At 35.7% G+C, this 9,909-nt stretch overlaps 1 protein-coding gene across 1 annotated transcript in view; it reads left to right on the top strand.

Moving 5' to 3' along the window:
- Window positions 1-9,909, top strand: part of WDR7 (WD repeat domain 7) — a 345,923-nt gene that overhangs the window by 135,412 nt on the left and 200,602 nt on the right. The window lies entirely within an intron of this gene.

The following is a 9,909-nucleotide window of genomic DNA, read 5'->3' as shown; positions in this document are numbered from 1 at the left end:
CTCAAGGTCCATCCACTTTCCTACAAATGGCCATATTCCATTTCTTATTTAGCTTAGGGATTATTCTCCAGTCCTCCTGTTTGTAAGTTATAATTATGATAAGGGAGATGGGACATTTGCCACCTTAACCATTTCCAAGTGTACAATTCAGTAGTGTTTAGTGTGTCCACATTATTGTGCATTCAATTTCTAGAACTTTTCCATCTTGTGGAAGTGACAACAGGAAGTCTGTACCCACAAACGGCAGTTCCCCATCCTTCCCCGATCCCGATCCCTGGCAGCCCCTGCCCTTTCTGACTCTGAAGCTGACTGCCCTGACATGTCGTACAGCTGGAATCACTTAGCCTGGTGTCCTCCAGGTCCAGCCATGTTGTACCGTGGCTCAATGTTTCCTTCCAGCTTACGGCTGAATCGTACTCCATTGTATGTATGGACCACATTTTGTTTATCCATTTCTGTCAGTGGACACTTGAGTTGCTTCTACCTTTTTTTACAAATAATTCTGCTCTGAATATGAGAGTATGGATAACCTCTTCAAAACCCTGCTTTCATTTTTTCTGGGTAATATATACCCAGGAATGGAATTGCTCAATCATTTGGTAATTTAATTTTTGATTTTTTTTTTTTTTGAGAAACTACTGTGCTGTTTGTTCACAACAGCTGCACCATTTCACATTCCTGCATAGTCCGTAAGGGTTCTGATTTGTCCACATTTTCACCAACTCTTGTAGTTTTTGTACAGATGTGAGGTATTATCTCATTTTGTTTTTAATTTGCATTTTCTTGATAATTAGTGATTGACCGTCTTATCATGTTTGTTGACCATTTGTATATCTTTTTTGAAGAAATGTCTATTTAAGTCCTTTGTCTATTTTTGATTGGATTATCTATGTTTGTTGTTGAGTTGTAGGAACTCTTTACATATTCTGGATATTTACCCCTCATTAGATACATGATTTGTAATTATTCTCTCCCCTTCTATAGGTTGTCTTTCACTCTATTGATTGTATTCTTTGATGCACTTTGATGTCTTAGAAGTTTTTAATTTTGATATGGTCCAAGTATGTTTTTACTTTTTTTGCCTATGCTTTTGGTGTCATATCTAAGAAATTATTGTCAAATTCAATATCATGGGCTTTCCTCCTATGTTTTCTTCTAAAAGTTTTATAGTTTTAGGTCTTACATTTAGATCATTGAACCATTTTGAGTTAAAATTTTTTATGTAGTATAAGTCATGGTCAACTTCATTCTTTTGTGTATAGATATTCAGATTTCCCAGCAACTTTTGTTGAAAAGACTGCTCTGTCTTTACCCTACTTTTCTATTTAAAAACAATTTTAAATTAAAAAATCTAAAAAAATTATTTTTGAGAGAGAGACAGAGCATGAGCAAGGGAGGGACAAAGAGAGAGGGAGACACAGAATCTGAAGCAGGCCCCAGGCTCTGAGCTGTCAGCACCCCTCTACTTTTTTAATATAAGCAAATGTGTGTACTTGTACTCCGCCCTTTGCTAAATGGTACCATACTTATGCATATCTTCACCTAGCTTTTCTCACCTGACAACATTTCATGGAGATCATGTAATAGAGACATCCCCTCTCCCTCACTATTGATTGTGTGGTTCCATTTTGTGGGTGGACCACATTTTATTTAACAAGTTTCCTATTGATGTATATTTAGGTGTTTCCAATTTTTGATATTATGATTGAGGCTGCAGTGAATAGACTTGTGCATATGTCTTTTCATTGGCAGTATATCTTGGATACGTTTCAAGAGGTGGGATTGCTGAGTCAAAGGATAAATTACTAGATATTACCAAGTTCTTTGCCATAGGGGTTGTACCATTTTATATTCTCAATAGCAGGGTGTCTGAGGGCCTGTTTCTTCACATCATTTCCAATAGAGTATCTGTCATAGTTTTAGAATTGTGTGACTAATAAAAGAGAAATGAAATTGTCTTATTTTGTATTTTTCTTGTTAGGAATGAATTTTGTGTCTTTTCATGTAAGAGTCTTTTGTAATTGTTTCAAAGTAACAGTTCCTATCTCTGACACACTTTTATGTGGGTGGTTTGATTAGGCCTTTATCTAAGATATAAGGTTCAAATATTTTTTGATTATTTTTCTTTTTGCTTTGCTTATGTGCTTCTTATTTTTCTCCGCATAACCCAACTTATTAACCCTTTGTCTTATTGCTTCAGGATTTTATATCAAAATTTGGGGAGTTTTCTCTGCTATAAGAATTCTCCATATTTTCTGTCATTTCTACTTTTTGCCCAATATTTGTCAGTTGGAATTGGTCTTCCTCAATGGTGTGAAGAATGGATATTATCTTTTCCCATATAGCTATTTGCTTATCGCCAAAGCACTTACTAAACACTAAGTTTCTATATGTAGTTTTGTCTGTTTTATTTAAAAAAATTTTTTTAATGTTTATTCAGTTTTGAAAGTCAGAGACAGAAAGCCTGAATGGGAGAGGGGCAGAGAGAGAGGGAGACACAGAATCCAAAGCCAGCTCCAGGCTCTGAGCTGTCAGCGGGGCTCCAACCACCACCATCGAGATCATGACCTGAGCTGAAGTGGGATGCTTAACCAACTGAGCCACCTGGGTGCCCTAGTTTTGTCTATTTTCTATTTTGTTCCATTGGCCTGTGGTAATTCACATTTTCCTGTTTAGTCATTAAGGCTCTAGCCCCGGTTTTTGAGGGTTCTCTTGGCTGTTGCTTGTTTTTCCAAATGAACTTTATAATCAACTTGTTTAGTTCCACAAGGGGAAAAATCTGATGGTATTTTTATTAGGATTCTAGTTTATACGCCAACTTAGGGAGAACTGGTATCTTTATTCCATCCAAGAATATAGTTAGGTCTTTTCATTTGTTCAGGCCTCCTTTTTTTGTTATTCAAGAGATTTAAAAGTTTCCTTGTAGGGGCGCCTGGGTGGCTCAGTCAGTTAAGCCTCCGGCTTTGGCTCAGGTCAGATCTCACGTTCGTGGGTTCGAGCCCCGCATCAGGCTCTGTGCTGACATCTAGCTCAGAGCCTGGAGCCTGCTTCCAGTTCTGTGTCTCCTTCTCTCTCTGCCCCTCCCCCTCTCATGCTCTGTCTCTCTCTGTATCAAAAATAAATAAAACAAAAACAAACAAAAAAAAATTAAAAGTTTCCTTGTATAATTTTAGATATCTTATCATTTAAATACTTAATTTTGTTGTTTTTCCATTACACCCTTTAACTAAATATTGTTTGTTTATATGAATTCTATTGACTTTGTTAATTATATAGTCTGATACTATTATAAAATTTTCTTACAGCTTATATAAGTTTTTCCAGTGATTCTTTTCAAATATACATAATCATATTATTTGGAAATTGAGACAACCTCACCTTTTCTTTTTCAATTACTATGCCCCCGACAGTTTTCTTCTATATAATTGTATTAGCTAATACCCCCAACACACTGTTAAATAGGAACCATGAATATAACAAAAATTTTATCATGGAATACTGATGAATATATTAGGAAGGTAATATTTTTAGTTTGAAATTAAAACTGTACTATTTGTTTAAATCATTAAATATATTTATAAGCAGATTCATACAAATTATAGGATATATTATTTATCGGTGTACTTTATATGTAGATATAAGCTGTCATCCATAGTTCTCCCAGTTGGTAGGATTCATAAGACACCTATATACATAGGACCACTGAAAGGTGGTCCCTACTCAGGGACTTTACTGGGAGAGTATCTGTCTCATTCCATCTGCACTTGAAAATTCATTGCCTCACTATCTAATCCACCCCTCTCCACTCAGGTGGTCTCATGACTTTGGGGAAATAAGTATAGTTATTTTTGTTTAAAAATGGAGTACCTGAGGGGGGTACCTGGGCAGCTCATTCAGATAACCATTTCACTCCTGATTTCGGCTCAGGTCGTGTTCTCACGATTCATTGGCTCTTTGTTGATAGTGTGGAGCTTTCTTGGGATGCGCTCGCGCTCTCTCTCTCTCTCTCTCTCTCTCTCTCTCTCTCTCTCTCTCCCCCTCTCCCCCTCTCCCTCCCTCCCTCCCTCCCTCCCTCCCTCTCTCCTTCTCCTTCTCTCTGCCCTTCTGCTCATGTACTCTATCTCAAAATAAATAAACTTAAAATGGACTACCTGGAACCACAGATACGTATCTACTGATTATATATGTTTGCTCAAAACTACTGATTTTAAACTCTTCTTTTTTGGAAAGTTCAACAGAAACTCAACTGCTATAGAGAGATTTCTACATTGATAATCTGGTGGGATTTTACTCGAAGTATGCTAATCTAAAATTTTAATCTCTACTAAATTATTTTATAGTATTTTACTACTAGAAATTTGGTATGATTATCTAATTTTGTCTCTGTCATCAAGTTTGAAGGAGGCTAGCTCTGTCTCAGTAGCTATGATGAATAACACGAAAGAAGAAAAAATTGAATACCTACTAAGTCCGTGCAATATGATAGGTGCTTTTTATGTTCTCATAAAATTTTTTAGATTAAAATGTGCTAATGAGTAATCTAGAAGGAAATGCATGGAATGGAAGGAAATTAAAAGATAAAAAATGAAGATCCTCTCCAAATTTTCTATTATAATTTCTTAAGTACTTTGAAGTGTTTTGTATTGTATTATTTTTAATTACAAAAAGAGGAAAGAAATCAAACTGCAGCTGTCCTCCTGAATATTGGAGACATCCGTTTCCTTAAACCTTAATAAGAGAATCTTACGTGGAGAAGAACAAATTATTCTCTAGTAGTTTTATTGGAGATAAATGGAACATTTAGAGATTCATTTTATGGTTGGTGATTAATTAGTCCCACACAGCTTTAAAAACATAATTGCCATAAAACAGATATAAACAGGATCTATAGGAAATGGGAAGTAGGAAGTCTAATTGAAGACTAAATTTATTAAAATGTTCTGATTTCAATTTTTTTTTTTTTTTTACCAGGTTGGTGATCATTCTCAGTCATTAGACTATAGACTATTTAACTCGTCATTAGACTAATAGGCTTTCCCATTTCCAAAGAAAGATTCCCATATTGGGGATTCATGAGAGTAAACTTTTATTAATTTGTCTAAAATTCTGCCAGCTAAACCATAAAGCAACATTAAGTGGTTTGACCAAAGTGTGTTGTACACATTATCAGCATGGCATTGTTTGAGATGCTGGGTTTTTTGTTTTGCTTTGTTCTTATTTTTAAGAAAGATTCCATTTAACTTAGTCTCTGTCTCCATTTGGATGTTTATGAGCACTTCAAACCTATCATCTTTACCTATAAATTCTTCTTTCTGTTTTTCTTCTACCACTTTCTGGCACTACCACTACTTTTACTAGATGTATGTCCTAGAGAAATAAATATACACTAATTTTGGAAATGTTTCTAGACTCTATTACAAGATGATTGATGGATCAAAGATGATAAAATTTGATCCATAAGTGAAGAACATTTGAAAAGAATGTGTATGCCCGCCTGATAGATAACATGTGGCTACATACCTATTTACTTGGAACATATTTTTTAAGATGTGCTGTGAAACCCTCCAAAGGAAATTAAATGGTGGAGGTGGAGTGGTTCCAAAATCACATAACCTGCCTTCTCCTGACACCAGGTGGATTGGAATCATTCCTTTAACCTGTCTGGCAAATAGCTCTTTATTGTTGGCATTCTCTGTAAGAGTAGTTGATCTACTTTTGCTAATTTTCTCAAGTTTCTTTAACGATAGTTTGTTTTCAGTGATTCTGTACTACTTTTGCTGGTGCTTCCCCAACCCCAGCCACCTCCCACCACCAAACTAAGGGTGAGAAATTTGAACTCCAATCCAACAGTGACTGCCTAACTTAAAAACGTGCCTAAAAATGTCTTTTTAAGTGTGGAATTAGATTTAAAAATGGAAGTTTTTATTCTCTGCACATTGTCATTTCTCCACAATCTAAAGACTCATCCAACTCATTTTTCATTCTTTTTATAACCTAGTTTGCAAGTTAATTCTTTAAAAGCTCTGCCAGAGGCAATGATTGGTGCTCCCTTAGTTAATTCAACTTTCCATCCTCCTCTAAATCATTGGTTAGATATGAATAGTCTTTAAAATGAATGGTGAGATTTAATCAGTGTAATGTAGTGGAATAATGATGTGCTTCTCTAGATGCGCTGTGCTCATTACCGTGTATGAATGCTTATATCTTCAGCAGCTTGATGCCATTTTGTCATGTTTCTAGGCACAAGTAAGAACTATGCTTCATGGACCTGCTTACTCCGTGTTCTTTGAGAATTACCATTTTACTTCTTTCTTTATATTCCATGTAGGAATATATATTTACATCTTGCAACATAATTTGGGGTTCTATATAATAATGAAGCAGTATATCTTCATAAAAAGAAATATATTGTAGTATGTTCTGCATTGAGATCTTCTTGGAGCCAAGGTCCATGACCTTATTTTTGGTCCCCAAATGACCCAGCACTAAGCACTTAGCAGACACCTGACTCAGCAATAGATCTTTTATAGTACCAGTTTGTTGGCTCTGGTCATTCCAGCATTGGCCATAGAGAGCTTCCTTGCGTTGTCTTCAGTGTCATCTTGGTAGGATTCCATTTTTTCTTTTTTAAAACACTTCCTTGTTTTCTGGCTTAGAACATGCTCCTTGCTCACCTTGTATTTTTCCTGCCCCAGTCCTAGAATCAGCTATTTCTCTGAGGTGGTCCCTGGTTCCCTTTAATGGAGGTATTAGAAACTAAGGTCTGGGCACGGATGGTCTTGTTACTGCTTTTAGGTGCTCTGGAAAATCAGCATGTGCATCCTAAGACATGTATACCCACATACTTGTAATTATTTCTGTGTCTGCTTGTGTATTAAAATAGATAGGAATTCACACTGCTATCTTCCATTTTAATTCAGCAACAAGGGTTCAGTCCAATCTCCTCTCTTTGCTTATGGGTCATTTTTCTTCAAGTGTGAGAAACGACTCTCATTATTTACAGTAGACTTACTGGTTGTTTGGACCCTGGTAGATTTAAAAGTAACTGAGAATTGCTAACCTGTACCTCTGTGAAAAACCAGCTTGCCAACCGGAACACAGTGTTTGTGTAAGTTTATCTTTAGTTAGCCTTGCAGTGAGCAGTGCTTGGGCCTGTTGTCCAGTTAAGTAACTCCTTTTTCCTTTACACCCTCTAGCGAGGTTATGCCATACATTTATAATATAGTTATGTGCTCTCTGGCATTCTGGTTAATTCATTATTATTAATTTTTTTTTCATCTTGTAAGCAAGAAGTTTTACTCTTTGGGTATATAAGCCTTTGGGTTTTGACAAATGAGTAGAGTCAAGTATCTGCCATCACAGTACCATACAAAACATTCCTAACACCTTGGAAATTACCTTTTTGTAGCCCCTTTGTAATCATTCTCACCCCTCACCCTCATCCATCTATCCTTGGCAACCACTGATCTGTTTTCCATCCTTACAGTTTTGCCTTTTCCAAAATTCTGCAGAAATGGAATCATACGGCATGTAGACTTTTGGGTATGTTTTCTTTCATTTAGCAAAATATATTTAAGATTCATTCATATTGTTGCATGAAACAATAGTTCATTCCTTTTTATGGCTAAATAGCGTTCCATTATGGCTGCACCAAAGTTTATCCATTAACCTCTTTCGGGACATCTGGATTGTTTCCAGACTTTGGTGATTGTGAAATAGCTGCAACAGCTCTTCATGTTGAGGATTTTGTATCATCATAAGATTTTAATTCACTTGGACAGATATCTAGGATTATCTCATATGGTAAATGTGAGTGTAATTATAAAAAAACACCTGCCATACTGTTTTTCAAAGTATCTGAAACATCTTACATTCCTACTAGCAACGAGTGGTGGTAGGTATTTTCTGTTGTTTTGTGTCCTTAACAGCATTTGATGTTGTTAGTTGTTTTTTGTTAAGTATTTTATATGTGTAGTGGGATCTCACTGTGATTTTAATTTGCATTTCCTTAATAACTAATGATGTTGAACAAGTTTTCACATGATTATTTCCCATTTTTATATCCTCTTTGGTGAAATGTGTGCTTATGCCTTTTGCTTAGTGTATTTTTTTATTAGGTTGTGTGTATTCTTATTATTGGGTCTTCAGAGTTCATCATATATACTGGGTGCAAGTCCTTTGACTGATGTCTAATTTTCAAATATTTTCTTTTAGTCTGTTATTTGTCATTTATAGAACAAGTTTTTGATAACATCCAGCTTGTCAGTTTATTTCATGACTCATGTTTTTAGTATTGTATCTGAAAACTCATTGGCAAACTGAAGGTCATGCAGATTTTCTCCTGGAAGTGTTATAGCTTTACGTTTTATCTTACGATGTAGTCTTTTCTTTCATTTCTCTCTGTAAGTAGCATTCTTGCTTGCTTCATCCTTTTTAACATCTAGCATATCTCTTAGGTCATTGACTTACTATCTGTACTTAATACATCTTACGCATTTGCCATTGGTCTTACAAGCTACTTAGTTATTTACCATCTAGATTTATCATTTTTTATGGATTTCATCCATCTGGATGTTTTTCTTATCTAGAGAAGAACTTAATATTCTCAGATAATAAAGTCAGAGCACATCACAGTGTTTAAGTTATTGAAAGTATTGGAATATCACACATGCCTTATAGTGTCATCTTATAGCATATTGTTGCCATTTAAGTGTGTCATCCACTAGGATATAAAAACAAGATTCCTGCGTCTTTATTTTTAAATCCTTCAATTGTGTGTTAAGACATTAAGAGGTCAAAAGCTTTCCTATTCCTGGGTGTATATAGGTATTTAAAAATAACGTAACTGGTAGTAATGAGTAATCATAAGATAAATTGGTTCTTTGAAACATACATGTTTGTTCTAAGTGTTTTTGCCTTCAAATGGCTTATATATAAACAGATGTCATAAAATGTCTGGAAATGTAGCTCTAAAAGCTCTAAAATGAGGCTTAATCAAGTTAAAAAAAAAAAGACCCAAATAAATGGGTTCATGATATAGAAAAAAAGATGAATATTGAAAATTAAATAAGCCAAAATTAGTAATAACAAAAGCAATGGTAAGAATATTATTGAGCTATTTATTGAGGACTTACTGCATCCTAGGTGTTGTGCTAACCTTAACCACTTACCTCTATCATTGGATTTAATAGGTAGCCTATCATTGTCTTTTATCTTGTATTCATTGGCTTGTAAACAGAGATAGGAAGCATCTTGGCTGGATGTCCAGAAGTTACTGGTTTTCACTGGTTGCCTTTCTGAGTCTGTCTGCTAGTATAGATCAAACTCTGCCTTCAGAACTGTTTTCAAACAGCTGCTTCTGGCTCTATACAAACTGAATTCCTGGACTACTCTGATGATAAGAAATAGAAGTTGCAGGGTTATCCTTACTTAAAACCTCCAGTATTAAAGTTACGTTTATTGTCATTACATAGATACCATCTCTAGCAATCTTGTGATTATACTTACCACCTGTTGACCTGGTCTTTCCACATTCCATGATGGAGCTTTAAAGAATAAAAACGGGGATGCCGGGGTGGCTCGGTTGGTTAAGTGTCCAACTATTGATTTCAGCTCGGGTCATGATCTCACAGTTCTTGAGATTGAGCCCTGCATTGGGCTCTGCATTGAGCATAGAGCCTGCCTAAGATCCTCTCTCTGTCCCTGTGCTCCTCTCCCCGGCTTGCACATGCACTCTCTCTCTCTAAATAAATAAATAAACTTAAAAAAAAAATAAAAGCATACTTCCTTCCTGCTTCATATTTTTTCTTAGTACCCTGTTTCTTTATTTTTCAGAGAGAGAGTGCAAGTATGGGAGGGGCAGAGAGAGAGAGGGAGACAGAGAATCCAAAGCAGGCTCTGTGCTGTCAG

This window comes from Suricata suricatta, chromosome 14 (genome assembly GCF_006229205.1).
Source record: "Suricata suricatta isolate VVHF042 chromosome 14, meerkat_22Aug2017_6uvM2_HiC, whole genome shotgun sequence".
NCBI lineage: Eukaryota > Metazoa > Chordata > Mammalia > Carnivora > Herpestidae > Suricata > Suricata suricatta.
The sequence above is the reverse complement of the archived record's forward strand: the minus strand, read 5'-3'. Positions and strand labels throughout refer to the sequence as shown.